General features: G+C 39.5%; 1 protein-coding gene and 1 pseudogene across 1 annotated transcript in view; one reads left to right on the top strand and one right to left on the bottom strand.

Annotated features, from left to right (window-relative positions):
• Positions 1–20,533, top strand: part of cntfr (ciliary neurotrophic factor receptor) — a 617,831-nt gene that overhangs the window by 197,310 nt on the left and 399,988 nt on the right. The window lies entirely within an intron of this gene.
• On the bottom strand, positions 2,121–2,774 carry LOC117529090 (annotated as a pseudogene).

Below are 20,533 nucleotides of genomic sequence, written 5' to 3' on the forward strand. Positions count from 1 at the left end.
ACAAATCATAATGGGACTCGTATGTGATTTGGTGTATTGCAGTTTTTTTTGTAATTGGATATAAAATGGTAGGAAATGGTAAGAACAGCAATTCTTATTATTTATTTTATTTATTTATTTATTTATTTATTTTTACTAGTTTGGGACATTTTCTGACATATTCCTGTGGGACTTATTTACTGAAAAATTACTCATTCATCAGTAATAAACATGACAATAATGACAATTTGTATCAGATTTTCTCAGGAATCAAAACCCTAAACAAAAACTCTAATAATGAAAGAATAAATACCAATAATAAAAAGTACACCACAACAATGCACAAGAATCCTAAATTAAAGAGCTGGTAATAAAAGAAAAAAGGTGGAACTTGTACTCTGGTGCAACCTATACTCTAGAAAATCCAGTACATATGATTTTCTTTAAAGAAACTGTGGTTAAATTCCTTAATGTTGAAATCAGAATCGGAGCCAAAAATCAGCAATGAGAGGTGGCCCATAAAACATTTACAAGTCTTGATTTGACTTTGTTGTATTTTAAAGCATAGTGTGGAGAAACCTCCAAACATCTCAGCGGCAGACGAGGCACACGCTGTCCATCACGTCACACCTTTAAAACACAGTGATGTTTCCATTGATGGGCGAAACATGCAGCCCTTTTCACCTTGAAATGTGCTGCATTTCTGTCTAATCTTCTTTCCTCCTCAAAAAATTACCTTTCTAAAGGGTCAATCAATAGATCACTCAAGCTGCAAATGTATTATCTTACCAAGGAGGAGGAGGAAGAACAGGAGGAATGGAAGGAGGTGAAGATGATGGAAGGAGGGATGAAAGTGGAGGAAGTGAAGGATAGGCGATAAATAAACGGTGAGAGGCGGAATGCGTTAGTCGGATGAGGCAAGCAGATGGTGAAAGTGTTCAAGAAAGAGAGGGTGGAAAATGGGGAAAAAAAGAAAAGAATTTCAGAAGCATTAGTCATTAAAAGAGGTTTTAAAGAGAAATGAAGAAGAAAACCCAACACAGAGGTGTTAATAGATGAGCATCTGTGGAGGATTGTGATTGGACAAAACACTGAAGTGAATCCAAATCTACAAAGTAACTGAAATAGTCAGATAAATGTGGTGGAGTCGAAAGATAATGTAATAGAAAATTTAAATATACAGGTGCAAGTATCACAAATTTGTACTTGAGTATAATACTTGATTAACTAAACCATACTTAGTTACTTTTCTCTACTCATCAAGCTGTTAACTATTTAATGCAAACCTCAAAACAGGCATTTCTGTATGATTCAATTTGAGTGTGTGCACGTGTAGTTGCATGTTGCCACATCAGTGTTCACCCTCACGTGTTTTAAATGGTTGCATGGATTGTGGGTGGGTCTGGGGGGAGGGAGGGAGGGGGATTCCTGCTGCCATGTTGGGTTTGAACGTACACAGGTACTTTGGAAGACGTAGCTTTTTTAATACATTATGCCTTTTCGTCCACAAAGGGGCAAGGGCGGTAAGTTCCTGGTTCAAGGCCACCCCTGCCCATTCTCCATGTAATGTAGACTTGCATCAGGAAGGCCATCCGGCATAAAACTTGTGCCAAAACAACATTCAGGTCCACTTTGGATCTGCTCTGACAACCCTGAGTGCGACAATGGAGAAGCTGAAGGGACTTACTGTTGTTAGGCAGATACGAGGGTAGGATGAAAAGTTCTAAGACTGACTGTGATGCAGTTGTCGAATTGAACAAATTCAGGGTTATTTTTCTACATAGTCTCCCTGTAACTCCACACACTTCTTCCAGCGGTGCTTGAATGCTTCGATTCCCTTGGCATAGAAGCTTTCATCTTGAGAGTCAAAATAGTCCTCAACGGCAGCCATCACCTCATCATTGCTCCGATAGTGCTTCCCAGCCAAGTTTTTTTTCAGGTTTGGGAACAGATGAAAGTCCGAGGGTGCCAAGTCAGGGGAGTATGGTGGGTGATCTACCAGTTCGAATCAACACTCGTAGATAGTGGCCATGGCCACTGTTGACTTGTGAGCTGGGGCATTGTCTTTATGGAACAGCACCCCTTTCGTCAGCTTTCCTGGTCGCTTCTTTTTGATAGCCTCGCGTAACTGTCTCAGTAGGTTAGAATAGTACTCCATTTATGGTTTCTCCCTTTTCAAGATAGGCCACAAACATAATGCCCTTGGCATCCCAGAAAACTAAAACCATGACCTTCCCCTCAGACGAAATGACCTTGGCCTTCTTTGGAGGTGGTGACCTTGGGTGTTTCCACTGCATTGATTGTTTTTTTGTCTCTGGTTCAAAGTGGTGAACCCAACACTCATCCTGGGTAAGAAAACGTTCCATGTAATTGGCTGGATCCTCTTCAAATTGCGCCAAGTTTGCCTTCGACATGACTAGCCTGGTGCATTTCTGATCAGGCGTCAGAAGACGTGGCGCCCACCGAGCTGACACCTTTGACATTCCAAGTTCTTCATGCAGAATGTGTTCAATTCTCTCATGGGATATTCCCACAGCATCTGCTAGCTAATTAATCGTCGATCGTCTGTCATCCATCACCATTTCATGAACAAGGTCAATGTTTTTCTGGGTTGTGGCTGTTGCAGGCCGCCCAGACCTTGGGCTGTCTTCAAGGCTCTCTCTGCCCCTCTTAAATTCAGCTGCCCACTTCTGCACTGTAGATATGGAGGGAGCTTCATCCCCTAATGTAGCAATCATATCCGCATGAATGTCCTTGGGCTTTAACCCCTTCTTATGCAGGTACTTAATCACACCGCGATGCCAGATTTTGTCCATTTCTGCCGTTTCCCTCTACCACAAACTTTCAAACTTGGCTATGAACCACAAACTACCTCACAACCTGGAAGAAAATAACACAGTTAGTCATCAGAAGAGTTGAACTTAATGCATGCCAAGTTTTATTGAAATGGCATTTCTCCTTCTTGGTGAGCCTTAGAACTTTTCAGCCTACCCTCGTATTTAAATGAGACCTGAAATGTAGGAGCTGAGGTTTTACTAAAAATTATAAAGTAGTTTATTTTACATAAAAAAGTGCAATGTTCAGGGTGATCCAGTGTTGGTTGCAAGCGAGATAGTAGTGGTGAGCAAAATTGTCCTTGAAGGCCAGGCGGTCTGAAGGTTTGGCGTGGGTAAAACAGGTGGGGAGGTTAGGTGCACAACTGAGAAAAACACTGGAAACAACATTAAAAACAGTCTGAAAAAGTTCACGCAAACAGAATGTTCAGAGAGCTTAGAACTAGAGCCAAGTGTACCACAGCAGGTAAGTCAGTGAACTGATTAGGAGTGGATGAATAAGCTGGTCTTTTAAAGTGTACTGGAGTAGATGATGGATTGCAGGTGTGCGTGGCAAGCAGGTCAGCCAAACCCAGCCCAAGACACACAAGACAAACAGACATGCAAGGGGAGCAGAAGCACAACCGTTGATTCAAACTGAAAAAAGTAAAATCCTAACAACTATGACTTTTTATCCACACACAAACTGAGTTTTAGGTCACTGAAAATGGAACGTTTGCTAAGAAACAAAGAAAACAAACTTTGTCTATTTTTCCAGGCTTCTGATTGGCCAGTATGACTGTACGTTTAGGGTTATGTCCCCACCTGTTGCTGTGGCATGATCATGACGGATTTTGACAATGTATTTTGAAATTTTGTGTGGACAGAGACATTTTTAAAGTAGTGCTTGTGTGGATGGGATAAAAACTATATATGGCAGAAAATTCCCATTTTAAAAATACTCCTGTCGTTGTGCACCTAGCCTATCTCAGGTTGTATTGCTTGTGGCAATCATTTTAAATTTGAGCTATTATTGTTATTGTCGTGGCCAGCAGGAGTGCCCATGATGTGTGCCGATGTTGGCTCCTGCTCTTGTGAAGCCTCTTGTTCCAATTCCTGTTGTGATTTGGTGCAATATAAGTATGATTAAAATGTTATTGAATTTAATCTCAGCTATACAGTTACTCTGCAAGTTCAAAACAGGAGGCCTATATTGCCATCACCAACAGGGGGCAGTGGAGGTGCACATCCAAAGGAGGTGCTCAGATTAAGAACTTGTCAAATCTCTAGAAATTTTCCCTTTTGTCACTTTTTGTAACATTTTGAGATCTTCTCTGACATTCTTGCCTCATTGACACAAAGGAAATGCAGCTAGTCATGATATGAAAAGTCAGAATTGAGATTGTGCTCCTCTGCCAGTTGTAATAAATGCATTATTACTCTATTGGTCTTTCAGTACGCAATGATGTTTAATGTATTAATGCATACAACTACACACACAATCAATAACTGTGTAGATTTGTGTTTCACAAAGACATGACGAGTTTGAAATGTAAACTTGGAGAAATGCGAACTCAGGGACGATAACCCCCCACCCTCTTGGATCAATAGAGTCTCATTTCACACTTTGCGCGAGCAAAGGCTCATCTTTCCAGCAGCAGCCAAACAGATATGGGGCATCAAAGAAATGCACTGAGACAGATAGAAATAGAGAGACGACGTGAGAGACGGAGAAGTGTGAGAAACAGCGGCACACTAATGAAGGTGTAGAAGATGGAAAAGTGAATCGTACACTTTTGGAAGGTGTCAGCCTGTAATGATCCAAAACAACCTCGTCTGTTCCACCTTCCTTAATGTGACATCGATCCCACACTCACCTCCTTCAATTGCTGCTTTTCTCATCTTACCTACTTTGTCTTTTCTTCCCTCCCATTTCACCTTTCCTCCTCCCTGCTTGCGCTCACCTCCTCGATTCCTCCTCTTTCCTCTCTCACTCAGCACCTCCTCTCTCCCTTTTCCTCCGCTGTCCTGTTTTTTCACCCCTCAACTTCTTCTCTCCTGTTGTGCCGCTCACCTGTTTAGCCTCCCTCTCCTTATTTTGCCATTCTTCCCTTCTTGCTCCCTGTTTCCTTGTCCGGTACTCTTCCTGTTTTACCTTATTCAGCACCACCTAATCCTCTCTTCCATCCCATTTTTTAACTCAAGTCTTTCTGCCCACTTTCTCCTTGCATCCTCCTTTACTACTCCTCTTCTTTCCTCTGCTTTTCAACCCTCCACCATGATGAATTTTTATTTAAATCCACTTGGGATAGTTTACTCTGAATGCTGTAATTACATCATTGTATGTTTGATTATTCCTGGAAATGTCACGATTGATGTTTGCCATCCCGTATTTGACCTTGTCGCTCCTCGTAGCGTGCATGTAAACTTGCATCAAGATCGGCTGTGGAGAGATTGAGCAGCGACACACTCTTGATCCTTGATTACATAGTTGTTCGTGTTTTTCTGACAAAATGAGCCCAAAATGACATTTTACGTTGCTGCCATCAACATTATGGAGGCTGCAACTTCATTTCCTGATGATGTTCTGGGAGGGCTTTAAATTTTAAAGTCCTTCACTGGAATTCAGCAGTCAACTAGCAGATGTTTTGATTGACGGATCAGCCCAACTATAAGATTTTATTACCATGGCAACGGGCAAAATATGATGAGGATCTCCTTGAGGCAAACAACTGCATGAAACAGAAAAATTAAAAATTGAAGCCAGAGATTGTTGTGTAATGACATTCTTGATTTCTGACCACATAGTAGTTATTCATGTTTTCTTCTGTTCCCACATCTCTCAGGTACGGAGCTCTGGAAGTGTCATCGCAGAATGTTTTGCATGTGGAGAGAATGTGCGCACATTTATTATATTGTGCGCACGTTTTAAGCATCGTTTCAGTAAAACAAAGGCACAATCTACTTAAACGTGGCCACAATTTGTAAAACGTCCACTCAATTACTCAATATTGTCTTGACACATAAATGTTGGCTATTAGTCAACAAACGAGGAGACATTGTAATACATTTCCCCATTAGAAATGGATCTGGTCAGGATATATCATGGTTTGGGTGCACAAGAACATATTGAGAACTCTAGCTACCCAGCATGGCATCATCGGAAGTTTAAGCACATTAAAGGATGCTGAGGGTGAAGCATCTCCCCGTCTTGAGTATGACAATTTAAGTCATATTATGGAGTTCATTTTGAACGAAAGGAAAATGTGCACACGTTTTATTAATTCGAGGGCTCAATTAAAGGAAAATCAATCAATCAATTTTTTTTTATATAGCGCCAAATCACAACAAACAGTTGCCCCAAGGCGCTTTATATTGTAAGGCAAGGCCATACAATAATTATGTAAAACCCCAACGGTCAAAACGACCCCCTGTGAGCAAGCACTTGGCTACAGTGGGAAGGAAAAACTCCCTTTTAACAGGAAGAAACCTCCAGCAGAACCAGGCTCAGGGAGGGGCAGTCTTCTGCTGGGACTGGTTGGGGCTGAGGGAGAGAACCAGGAAAAAGACATGCTGTGGAGGGGAGCAGAGATCGATCACTAATGATTAAATGCAGAGTGGTGCATACAGAGCAAAAAGAGAAAGAAACAGTGCATCATGGGAACCCCCCAGCAGTCTACAAATGTGTGCACAAATCACGGGCAGAAAAAAATATGATTTTAAGTGACCTCTCCCAGGTTCCGTACTCAGGTGTGTCTGTGAAATACGTCAAAGGAATGAAGTGATCTTCACTGTCCAAAGCTGGCACCCATAAATCTTCGACAAACCTTTGGATAATTCCATGCTCAAAATGCAAAGAAAAACTCAGCAGAATGCAACCCGGCAGACTTGTAACAATGATTATTCCAAACATTCTGCACATAGAGGATTTTATGTCCAGTTATAGGTTCTTTATAAAATAGTTTTTTCAGGAGCACAACAATAGCTGCAGATATTAACATAAATATGCAAACTGTAACTGCAGTAAGATTTGGAATGATTGAAAAAAGTGTATCTGTGGATAAACATCGGCCCAGTGGGCCTCAGGACTTTCATGCAAACACAACATCACACAGTTTACCCACAGTGGGAAAAAAACATATCAATCTCTGTCTTTAGCTTTTACTTTTTCTGTTTCATGCTGTTGCTTGGAGATGCCCGTCATGATACAGCAGGCACATGGGAATCTGTGCCTGCTGCCATGGCTAAACAGCTTTACTGATCTGTCAGTCAAATCATCTGCTTCTTCACTGTTGAATTTTAGTGAAGGACTTTAAAATTTAATCCTCTCCCAAATGTGACGTGATCAGGAAATGAAGGTGCAGACCAGAGGGTATTTTATGTTTTGATGGATTGATGTTGGGAACATTTTGTTTTAGATTTCCATTGAAACAAAAATGTAACTTGCAGTAGCCTAGGCCCATCCCTGGGCCATTCTACTTTTAAGGCTTTAATCAGTAACTGGATACCGTACAACACTTCTACTCTTTATGTATGATAGTTTTGTCACAAAATGTCAGATGCTACAGAAATCATCAGTCCTGTAAGCAGATATCCTTGTATAGTCGTAGGTCAAAAGCAGGAAATCTATGGAATAACTTCTCTGTATTATTATCTGTAAAATTTTGAGTACAAGAAGGAAAGGGATTTTGCACACAGTTGGAACAGTGTTGAGTTTAATTTGAGTATCTGTAAATACGTCAGGCTGGTACTTGTAATTTCATTCTGTGTATGCGTGTTTCTATCTCCACCTCAGCAGCCCACTTCACATTGGCTCCACTCCACAAACTGCAGCCTTTAGGAATCGATATCTCTGTGTATGTGCGACTCTGACAGCGATTGTCAGTCATCTCACACGGCTGCCAAATAGAAACTAAAATGAAGCCCCGAAAAGAGTGTGTAAGCCTCCAATTTGCTTCTCATTCATCTGTGCATCACTTCTTTCTGAGCTCCTCCAAACAATAAAAACCATTACAGCCACTTTGCTGCACACCACTGAACGTTTGTCTTTCCATTGTGCTGTGAGATTACTTTTATTTGGTCATTATTCATCCTTTTATGTTTCCATTCTTCCTCTGCTGTTGTCTTGTAACTCATCTTTTATGAACTGGAATGCTGTTTATTTCATGTCCCCTTTAAAGCATAATATGCAGGCTTTGTTGTCCTTTGTGGTTTTCTGATTTCACGCAGACTCACAGCTATACCTTATTAATTCTCACAGTGTTTATTGCACGTTGTCTTTTTTCACTTCCACGAATGGCACGCGCCAATTGTGTGTCAAAAACACTGTTGTTCCAAGCTAATATCGACTAAAATACACAAAGTAAAATTACAGGAAAATTTCTAAATGTAGTGGTGACATTAAAATGTGGTAAACCTGCAGCATACTAATATTATCCATGTAAATTGCTCCTCACCACAGATTTTAAACAGACAGGTCTCACTGACTGTTGTTGCAGAACACATCACTTTTTCACACCCACCAGTGGAAGTGTTGTTTTCTTTCTTTTGTTTGTTTGTTTGTTTTTTGTCAACTGTAAATCTCAAAAAGACTAAAACTGATAGTCAAACAAACCAAACAGTCAAACAGACCAAAACACTCTTTGGCAGATATCAGCCGATATGAGGCTTTCACTAGCATGTTGGTATCTGCAATATTTTTGCAGTTATGAAAACTTTGATTTTACAATATATCAGTTGGCCAGTATCAGATAATATGAGCCTTTTACAGACATATTGGTATCTCCATTATTTTTGGGGATATGAAAACTTTGATTTTATAGTATATTGGTTGGCCAGTATAAGATGATATGAGCCTTTTACAAACATACTGGTATCGCCATTATTTTTGCAGATAAATGGACTGCATTTATATAGCACTTTTCCATCTACATCAGACGCTCAAAGCGCTTTACAATTATGCCTCACATTCACGTCGATGTCAGGGTGCTCACTCCACACCGGGAACAATAGGGGATTAAAGGCCTTGACCAAGGGCCCTTAGTGATTTTCCAGTCAGGTGGGGATTTGAACCCATGATCTTCTGTACTCAAGCCCAACGCTTTAACCACTAGACACTTACACTTACAGTATATCGGTTGGCCAGTATCAGATGATATGAGCCTTTTATAGACATATTGGTATCGCCATTATTTTTGCAGATATGAAAACTTTGATTTTACAGTATATCGGCTGGCCAGTATCAGACGATATGAGCCTTTTACAGACATATTGGTATGGCCATTATTTTTGCAGATATGAAAACTGATTTTGCAATATATTAGTTGGCTGATATCACCTTGTGATCCTTTCACAAATATATTGTTATCAGCATTATTTTTGCAAATATGAAACCTTTTATTTTACAATATATTGTTCGGCCAATGGCAGCACGGTGGCTTAGTGGTTAGCACTGTTGCCTCACAGCGAGAAAGTTGTGGGTTCAATTCCCACCTGTGGTCTTTCTGTGTGGAGTTTGCATGATCTCCCCATGTTTGCATGGGTTTCCTCCGGGTGCTCCGGTTTCCTCCCACATCCAAAGACATGCGGGTTAGGTGGATTGGAATCTTTAATTTGTCCATGGGTCTGCGAGTGGGTGTGAATGTGTTTGTTTGTCTGTTTGTGACCCTGTGACAGACTGGCGTCCTGTCCTGGGTGTACCTCATCTCGCGCTCTATGACTGCTGGGGTAGGCTTCAGCCCCCCACGACCCTTGATTGGACTAAGCAATTGAAGATGAGTGTGTGTGTGTGTGTGTGTGTGTGTGTGTGTGTGTGTGTGTGTGTGTGTGTGTGTGTGTGTGTGTGTGTGTGTGTGTGTGTGTGTGTGTGTGTGTGTGTGTGTGTGTTTGGCCAATATCAGCCAGTATGAGCCTTTCACAAACATACCGGTATTGGCAATATTTTTGCAGTTATGAAAACTTTTATTTTACAATAAATTGTTTGGCCAATATCAGCCAATATGATCCTTTCACAAACATACCATCTAAGCATTATTTTTGCAGGTATGGAAATTTTTATTTAACAATATATTGCTTGGCTGGTATTAGCCATTATGAGCCTTTCACAAAGATATTGGTATCTGCAATATTTTTGCAGTTATCAAAACTTTTTAACAGTGTATTGATTGGACAATATCAGCCAATATGAGCTTTTCACAAGCATATTGGTATTAGCAATGTTTCTGCATTTATCAATACTTTTATTTTACAGTATATCAGTTTGCTGATATCAGCCATTATTATATACCTATAAATGATACGCCAATATGATTGGATAAAACACTAAAGAATAAATAGCAATACACCCTTTTCGTGGACGGGTAATATTTTTCATACCACCCGAGTAATCAGCCAATCCGGACAGCAGAGCGGCGCCACGACGAAGAGGCGCGGTCATAGGAACTGTGAAATACTGGTAAGTCACTATTAATATTTTCTTACGTGTCCAACTTCGTAGGTTGATCGTTAAAATTATATTCGTTAGTTATAAAAGCTGTTATAATTATTTATAGGAAAACGTTCTATTTTTTTCTACTAAGGTTTGAACTTTGAGTGTTTACACAGGAGAGAAAAGTGAGAAAATGTTAATGCCTGTTTGAGAAAAGTGTATAAAGTGTGTAGTGAGGGGTTTTACAGCCTTAAAACATCTATGATAATTGTAAAAAATAACGCTGACTACTTCGCAGATTTCGCCTATTGCGGGTTATTTTTAGAACGTAACTCCCGCGATAAACGAGGGACTACTATATATGATAAAATCGTTATCAAGTTGTTCACCAATGAATATGGCTTTTTACACCCTTCAGAAAACCATACAATATTTATCATTTATAGGTATATGATAAAATCGTTATCAAGTTGTTTTACCAATGAATATGGCTTTTTACACCCTTCAGAAAACCATACACCCTTCGGCCTTCAGCCTCAGTGTGTATGGTTTTTTTCAGGGTATATAAAGCCATATTCATTGGTGAACAATTTGATAACTGATAATATCAGCCTTTCACAAACATATTGGTATTGACATGATTTTTGATGACATGGCAACGTGTTTTGACTGAATAAACAACGCAGGAAAACACTTCAGCTGTTGGAAATTGTGTCATTATATAGTTTGTCCAGCAGAATGCCGATGACATTGTTTAAAATGCTGTCAAGCATGGCTGGCACCCCCATTGCCCCTTCATCCCATTAGCTAAAAGACATCAAGTCAAAGGGACAGCTGCCATACATTTTCAATCAGAGTGGATGTTTTACAACAACAAGAGACAAGTGGTCACTGTGCCACCAGCTACATGGGGCCAAAATAGACAAGAAGTATACTTTCTGTAAATGCTGAGCTATTTCACACAGTGAATGCTAAGCTAAGAGAGGCACATTGGTTGGTTGTTGGCAGTGGTGGGCACAGCTAACCAAAAAGTTAGCATTGCTAACCATTAATCAGATAGCTGAAAAGTTATCTTTTATGACGATAAACTGCTAAACTGCTAAAAAAAATATATCTTTATTACAGATAACCGATAACTATTAGTATTGATTTGGACGTGGCCACATCAGATTACGCTGTCTGCTTCTGATAAACCAGTTTCACTTTAAGCGCTGCAGGGGCTGCTGGGTAAATTCAAGGATCACAAAGACAAAGAACACACGAAAAATGAGTAGATAAAAAAATAAAACCCCAAACACTGTCATCATCTTTCAAAAGCAGTAAAACACAGTATTAGAAGTCACAATTTATCTCGGTATTAGATACACTGTCATTTACGAGCTAAAACCTGCTGCTTTTTTCACATGCTTTGAACCCTGCAGCTTAACCAACCAAAATACGTCCATTAATGCATTGATTGGCAGAGTAAAAGACACATAGTAAATATAAATTCTTACCTGTTAGTTTCAGTGGGATTTATCTGAAAAAATAATCATCCTGAGATTATCCAAAATGGTCTAAACGGTGAAGAAACACCCCAGTCTGTCACAACTGTGCCATGAGATCTCCTCTCTCCCACCGAGTCTTGGTCATACCGTCAGCCACAAAGTAATAAAATAATGTTAAAATTAGTCCGTTCTTCTTCTTCTTCCTCCAAGACTTTAGAATTTTGGAGTGGCTGAAACTGAGTCAAGACTGAGTCTTTGAAGGAGGTGAGACATTTCAGAGCAAGACCTAAAAAAAAGTTCTGTTTTCAAAAATATAATTACACTTGGTGTCACTCCTTTTAATATTCAAAAGTGAAATTTATGTCGGGAAGACAGGCTCAACAGCTTAGATGGGGTCACCCTGAACACTGCTTGAGGTGAAAAGGTGCAAAAGACAACACAAACAAAAACAGCTATACCAAAACTAAATATGTTGTATAAAAGTCTCTGAGATAGATATTGAGCTGTTTTGATTTCTCACATTAGAATGTATCAATATTTATCTATTCATCCATTTTCTTTACCTGCTTATTCCATTTAAGGGCCTGGGGACTGGAGCCTATCACAGCAGTCATAGGGCATGAGACAGGGTACACCCTGGACAGGATGGTAGTCTATCGCAGGGTTGCATCATTAATTAATATCATAATATTATAATTTCCAATTAGTGTGTACAGTTATTGTACTCAGAGACTGACTTGAGATCTAGTACAAATGCTTTCAGTTCCGAAGCAAGACAGAGTACGTGGTCTGAATTCCAGACATCACACCAAGACCTAACTTGGGTACTACCAGGGCTGGATCCAGATTGAAAACCTGACAGATGTGTTTTTGCCCAATGATAAAATAAAAATCGTACGCGTCTTGTTATTCAATAATCTTCATTCTTTTATTTGTGTGCAACATACACTGTCACACTTCTTTTAATATATTTATTATACTTCATGGACCATAGTCAACACTTCTTATTTGTATAAATATGATGTCCTAAAAAACAACACTATAACAAAAATTGACATGGTGGATCCTTGATCTCTGGACATAAATAGGAATAAACAAAATCTGTAGTTTTTGTCAAAAGCATTTCCTTTCAGGCATGAATGTCTTTCCATATATCTGAGCTGACCTCTTACAGCTGCTGTGCTGCACGTCAGGATGTAATTTGTAAAGAAATCAGCACGTCTCATTTTGGGAGGAAAAAAACGTTTTAGTCGATTGTAGTTTCTCGTCTGTATTACAACGGTTGTAAGAGGTGTCATTTTATTTAAAGTGGCAATTAATTTTGAAGTTATTAATTCCAGCCGGACTCTTTCTCAGCAGAGAGCTGCACAGCATTTGGAGCTGTGCCAACGGAACGGAGGACGATTCTCGTTTTTTGACAGCAACAAGACAAGAGTCCCAGTTAGTGGCTCTGAGAGGGGTTAAGAAGCAGACTTGCCGTTTCTGAAGAGCAGCGAATCAAAGAACCAATGATCTAGTGTTTCAAAGCATTGCTTCAATGGTTCATGCTGCAAAGTGGAGTCGCGCTGCAGAAATGATTGATTACAGACCCGCTGCAGACCAAACCCTGAATATCCGACTTTATTTGTAAGTCCGTATGACTCTGAAACTCGGAGAAATCCGTATAATGTACGGACAATCCATATAGGTTGACAGGTATGGTCGGAAAACCACCGAAAATGTAATTTCAGTCATCATAGAATGCCTTTCAAACACACTATTCTCTGAAAACTATTTATAAACCACTCACCGTTTCTTGCTGAAATAAGCGCCCAATTTTCCTTGCACAACTTTTTCCTGGATGCCATGATCATCGACTCGACAGGACTGACACTATGTTTGTTTGATCCGGTTTGAATTTTCCTGTGTACACCTGCGTGGTGCATTGTGGGATCAAATCAAAAGCTGTGTTCGCCGCGGGGACACGTTCAGCACTATTCGGGATTATTCGAGATTTATTTTTTTAACTGATGACGAATGATGCAGAAAAAAATCTGACCGCTGCAACTGCATCGGTCCAAACCGGTCTGGATCCGGGCCTGGTACTGCAACATGAATTGTAGCTAATACAGATATTTAGGCACACTAAAAACATGATGTATGTTGACCACGATCAGACCTTATTCTATATGGTATTTATAGAACATGCCGCTGTTTCAATACCACCAGTGAGTGTTGTTTCTCTTTTTCTTCTGTTCATTTTTTCTGCTGTCATATCTCAAAAAAACGTAAACAGATATTGAGGCAAACTGAAAACAATAATGCATATCCCTGATCTGCTGTGTTTGACCTCAAGTGTTAAAAACTGTCAAATTCAACCAAACAAAAACTAAAATGTCCAGCAAAATCTATACTACAGCTTCTAGGAGGTTGGAGGCAGTTGCTCTATTGATTGTCTCGATGGAACCATGTTCGTAAAATGTCTTTATGGAAATGACTTCAGATATTTTAGAATCACTGAACTTGACTGAGCTTATTCAACTTTTTCTCTAAATGTTGTGGTAGTGTTGATGTAGTTTTTTTTTTTTTTTAAAGTAACCTCTTTTTGTCTGAGGTCACGGTGAAATATGACGTGGATATCCCACAGAGCTCTTGAGTTACAACCTCCATAAAAGTTGGCGATAAATTGTAATTTAGTATATTTTACCATTGACCTGAACGTGACTCAGCTTTTAACTGAGACAAAGTGCAGAAAAATGATGAAAACATGCAGAAAAATGATCTCTACAGCACTTTCATAATGATCAGTTGACCTCAAGGCAAGGGTGAAGTTTATCAACAAGCTCCTCAAGCGTTGTTTTCTACTCGAGAGACAGCTTTTTCATAAAACTGTTGACAAGTTGTTTTCTCGGATATTTTACCTAAAAACTTGAATTAATTACAACTCAGCCTTGAATAAAGTCAGAGCTTCCAAACATCAAAAGTTAATCTTTTAGAGGGTTTGCTTCCAAAAACAGAAGGTTGCCAGTTGAAGGCCACCTGTGCCTTGTTCTCCATTTACATTTGGAGTTAAGTCAGAAAGGCATCCGGAATAAAACGTGTGCCAAATCAACATGCAGATCCATTTTAGATCTACCATGGTGAGACTTTTCTTGCAATTGGCAGACAGTGAAGATTATATTTGATATCCCTCTTGATGGTTGGAAGCCACTCTGGGTTTCAAGAAAGATGCTCGTGGTCTCAGATGTTTGTTGGCAGTCTTTTTCTGTGGTAGACAGTAAGGGCCCCTTCACACATAGTGCGAATTTGGTCGAAGTGCGCATGAAGCAGGAAATCGTATGCAAAACGTATAAATTCGTAGCTATCTCTAACGCCTCGTGCACTTGTTGCTACAACTATTTGCGCACACCAGCGGCTGAAAGACAGAGTGTGCGCTGTGCGAGCCCATCGAACCCTCTCGCGGTAGGTGTCGGCCAAATTCTAGGTGACAGACATGAACATCTAACACCGCTCACATGGCACTTAGAAAATGTGTTACCATTCATACTATCATCATGAAAACAGCCAGCAGACGATCACTGTCAAGCTGGATGTGAAATTTGTCTAAGTGTAGTTGCTGAGTGCACATGTGATGTGGCAGACTGTTGGATCCCACCACAACATGCGTGCATGTCGCGCGCTCCCCCCCGCTCTCCCCCCCAACACGTGCATTTTTAACTGTGAGGTTTTGTATTGCATCCCTTTTTATGTATTATTTATATCAACCCAGTGATAGTCACTAATTATACAACTGGTTTTTATTTTCCTCCACATCAGCAGTGCGATGTGATGCAGCTCATCCCCAGAGGTGTGAAGTAACGAAGTACAAATACTTCGTTACTGTACTTAAGTACACTTTTTAGGTATCTATACTTTACTTCATTACTTATTTTTCTGCCTACTTCTGAGTTCTACTCATTACATTTTCACACAAGTATCTGTACTTTCTATTCCTTACATTTTTAAAACAAAGCCTCGTTACTCTTGGCTTCAGTTTAATATATATATATATTTATTTCACGTCATGTGTGCCTGTAATCAACTTTTCTGCAGCACGGCTTTGCTTTGAACCATGAACCAATTGAAGCAGTGGTTCGCAGACTGAAGCAATGCTTCAACCTATTGCTTCGTTTATTCTTTCTTTCGCTTAATTTTCCCCCGCTAAAACCCTAAAGAGCATACTTCTGTGAGTATTATTTACCTTTTCTATGTTAAACCGACCTGTTATGGTCTTCTGAAACAGTTGATAGATGTATTTTATAACTTAAAAACGGGAGCGACGCTAATGCGTTAGCATGTCTATGGCATTTTCAATGTTAAAACTTAGCATTAAGCAGTTGCAGCTCTCATCACGTACGGGTGCATTTGTTTTCAAATTGTAATATTTCTTAAATTTATTTTTGCTTATATATTAATAATCTAATGATTATTATATACAATTTTAGAGAAAGAGGCAAAAAGAACCTGAATAGAAACAGAACAGAAAATATAAAAGCAACTAACAATGAACATACATAAATACATACATACATACAGAAATAAATAAGTGTTTCCTGTGAACACCTAGTGACTCTTACACCTCCACTTCATCCCTGTCTTATTTAATGACAGTTTGTTTCGGTCAAACCATATTTTCAATTTGTTAATTTCTTCAGTGATTTCCTCCAGAACTATCTGCCAAACTAGAAAACTGCTGCATCCTAGCTACTGGAATTAATTTGAATAAGGAAAGTTGTGTTGTTTTTTTTTTTTCTTCCTTCACTAAATGGATGCTGCACTCACTGCAGTTTATTGTCTGGAATAGTCCCAGATTGCATTTCAGAGCTTCTAGAATTGAAACATTTTCGTGCAGGTGGTGTTGGGGGGTATTTTTGGGTTTTGGGTCTTGGGCCACATGTAGAACGAATCAGTTTTTAAATTAAGCTTTCAATTCATATAGTGACATCAACCTTTTTTTTTTTTTAAAGGTTACTTTATACTTTTATACTTTAAGTAGGTTTTGGAGCACATACTTTTTCACTTTTACTTGAGTAAAGAGGTCAAGTTGATACTTCAACTTTTACCAGAGTGTTTTTAAACTGCAGTATCTATACTTCTACTTAAGTAACAAATGTGTGTACTTTTGACACCACTGCTCATCCCACAGTGCGAGCAGCTGCAGCATCTCGCACTGTGTTCCTGCTCGAAACAAACCTGCCGTCGGCATGATGTTTCGTGGTGCACTAATTTGAATTGTTTCGCACTGTTTCGACGTAATTCTACCAAATTCGCACTGTGTGTGAAGGGGCCCTAAAGATATCCTTGATGGTTTCCACAGTCGTACTTGTCTTTTTTCCATTTGTAGATGATGACAATCGGCGAGTCTATCAGGTCTGCTGGTATTTCTTCTTGAGCCCAGATTGTCATGATGGAATCGATCAAGACACAATCTTCCTTGCCACAGAGGGATTGCCATGATAATAATAACGCTGTGGTGACTCTGAGCAAAACAGGAGTAACACAAAGAAAATATTTTAGTAAAACATCTCAAACTGAGATAGGTGTGCCATGCCTCACACCCCATGACCGCTGGAATAAAAGATTGTGCTGAAGAGATTGTGTTGATCTTTTGAATCTTGTTGTCCAAGAAATCCAAACTACAAACTGTCTGTCTTCTTGTTGAAATACGAAGAGATAAAACAAAATAAACCACAATGATTTATTATAGGTGGCTGTTTGTCTCCTCAGTATTATTTGTTTGTTGCTGAGGGTTCCAGTTAAGATTTCACATTTTTCACTTTGTTTTCTTGGCTTATTTCAATTCAGATGGGGGTTGGAAATGTTGGTGACTCTAAAGTGTACATTTTTTGGTGAAACTTTTCACGGCTCAGCTGTTGGAGATGTACCAATATCTAGCTTTGTCGTTCTTTGACTTCTCTTTGACTTTAAGAATTTAGACCCCCAAAAAAGCAGCAGCGAGTGTTCTCTGAATTTTCATGATTAATAAATTTGTTTGGTAGTATTATTAAAATTCAGTATACAAAATAATAAATTGTAATATTGTAATATTGTAAATATACAATAAACAAAATAACCCACATAGAGAACCATATTATAGATGTTTGTCTCGTCAGTATTATTTGTTTGTTGCTGAGGGTTACAGCTAAAGATTTCACATTTTTCACTTTTAGTTTTCTTGGCTTCTTCCATTAGCATCACATGAGAAATGTCCATGTCCAATCGGAACCGAGGAGGAAGAAGCTTTCAGATTTTTGAATCTGTGGAAATACTGCCACAAAAGAAGTTCTTGCTGAGGGGATAAAAACATGATGAAATAACCAGACTTCACATAGCTTAGTTAGAAGATTAGTCCTGATCTGGAGCGGAAGTGGCATAATTTACAGTTGTCCATTTGCAGAAGCAAAGCTTTGCTTTGGAGTATCACAGTGAAGAGTGAACTGACCTGGAACATGCTCAGTGGTCTTTGGTGTCAGTCATCACCAAGTCATTGAAAGAATAGAATGATGGATACAGACCGGTGTTTTCTTTACAGTGGGCTTGGACTCACCCTTACTGAGAGGGTGAGGAGTTCAGAGGAGAATCACTGCTCCTTCATGGTGTATGGAGATGCATCAGGTGATTCAGGCACCAGATTAGGGTTAAAGGTTTTCCAATTAGGCCCTTCCGGAATGAGCTTCCATGTCAGAACCACAACCAATGTTGGGAAGATTACTTTTGAAATGTACCATATTTGTCGGATTAGAAGTCATACCTGACGAGAAAAAACATGCCACTTGAAGAGGAATAAAAACTACATTTTCATCGTTTTAATTTGGGATTTTTGTGCATTGTTGTTGTCATCGTGGCAGCCCCTTGCTGGCGAGTAAGATGTTTTCTTCTCGAGAAGTCTGTGTGTGGGTTTGTTTAACATGGAAGTGTTGTTGCACACTGACAAGCACACGGTCCTTGACAGATCCTGAGCCTGGTCCGATGGCTGGGAAATCCCAGAGGATCGGAGTCTGAGGATCTGTTGCAGCCTTCATCCACCTTCATAGCCAGTGGGTTGCAAGCCATCACCTCTTCCACCTGATCAGCCATTGAGGACTTCTTGTTTCACCAGAGCCCCATTAGCCATTTTGTCTTCAGGGTTCCTGATGGACCTTCATGGCTACCTTAGCATCCAAGGGGCACACAAGGTCCTCACTGTATTTCACCCCAACAGGTAATCCCCTACTTGATCTGTTAGTCCCATGAGGGGTTGGACTCTGACAGCCATTGTTGTTGTAGTTTACTTTTATGATTGGCATTTATTGTTTTATTTTTTTGAGTTTATTTTGTTTCATGCCATGATTCTTGGGAAAACCGTACATAAATAGGTCTATTGGTCACACCAGAGTAAAAGTCACGCAACCTCCCAAACTACTAAAAAAAAACAAAAAAACATGCAAATTATACTGTAGAAAATACAGTAGTTACTCATCGATCCTGCCAAGAACATGTCCAGTATTGCCTCGGAATACTGTACAATCTGCCAGGAGGATCCAGGGGTTGTGGGTGTAGACAAAAATGGGAACCCAGTCCTCGAAATATGACCTATAAGTGTGGTCTACTATGTACTTTTCTTAAGAAGGTTTTTCTTTTCTTTTTTTTTTTTCTTTTTTTTTGGCTGAACAACGTTGAGACCAGTGTTTCCAAATCCCATGTGAGGAATCTTTTTTGAATGTTGAATATATAAGCAGTGTTGCATAAGAGTCTTAAATGAGCTCATGATAGACTAACATAGTTACATAAACTGTACACAAACATCCATTGGTGTGTTGGTGGACATATTTTGTGTGGACGGCCTGGATTTCTCATGCTTGTCTTATCATCCTGTTTTCTCCTTGATCATGTAATTTTTCCTCAGCCTCAGTCTTCATAGCACCATCTTACACTCATATTGCTGCTTTTTTTCCGTTTTTCTCTTTGTTCTAATGGTTTGGCATTTATATTGTTCTGACGAGCGTGACCGCAACCTTCGGACAGCACTGATGGGATATTTCCCCACAGCGGTCATTTGGATGCAGCTGGAGTGGACTAAAGGTGTGCACGTCGGGGCCAGATCTCTATAATGGATTGCTCTGCTAATAAACAGCGAAAGCACTGCAGCTCACTGTCGGACTGCAAAAAGGGAAGAGAATACTAATAATTCAGTCAAGACCTCCAGGAGCCAAATGTTGACTTCTAGTGTTCACACTGTGAGGCACAAAATGCCAAAATCCAACTTGTTACAGCTTCTCAAATGTGAGGATTACTTCTGTTGCGTGATGGTGTGCAAGTGTGCTTAACCAGTGATAAAATAAAGTTAGACTACAAGGATAAAACTGTTCCATGACTTGTGTGTGTGTGTATATATATATATATATATATATATATATATATATATATATATATATATATATATATATATATATATGTGGGTTGCAACAAAAACTCAGTAAACGTGTTTGTCAGCCTTGAAAATTATTATTTGCAGCCCTAAAGCAGGCGCTCTGTGTTTACATGCGTATGGTCATCAGATCTCTACCAGTTTTTTAATTTCCTCTTTGGGATTTACTTCTTTGCATTTGCTTCTATAATCCACATTTTCATTGAATTCTCATCTCCTTTCTCTGCATGCGTAATGACCCGTATGAAAATAGCCACTTAATCTAAATTACACAGCCACTTACCGAGCACTCACAGTAAATAAATAATTAAACTTTTTACCCTCTGCAGTCGTGTGCCGTGTGGGTAGGAGCTCATTTCAGTGGAACAATGAGAATTCAAATGATTTTGCACCCACAACCTCA

This window comes from Thalassophryne amazonica, chromosome 17 (assembly GCF_902500255.1).
Source record: "Thalassophryne amazonica chromosome 17, fThaAma1.1, whole genome shotgun sequence".
In the NCBI taxonomy this organism is placed as follows: Eukaryota; Metazoa; Chordata; class Actinopteri; order Batrachoidiformes; family Batrachoididae; genus Thalassophryne; species Thalassophryne amazonica.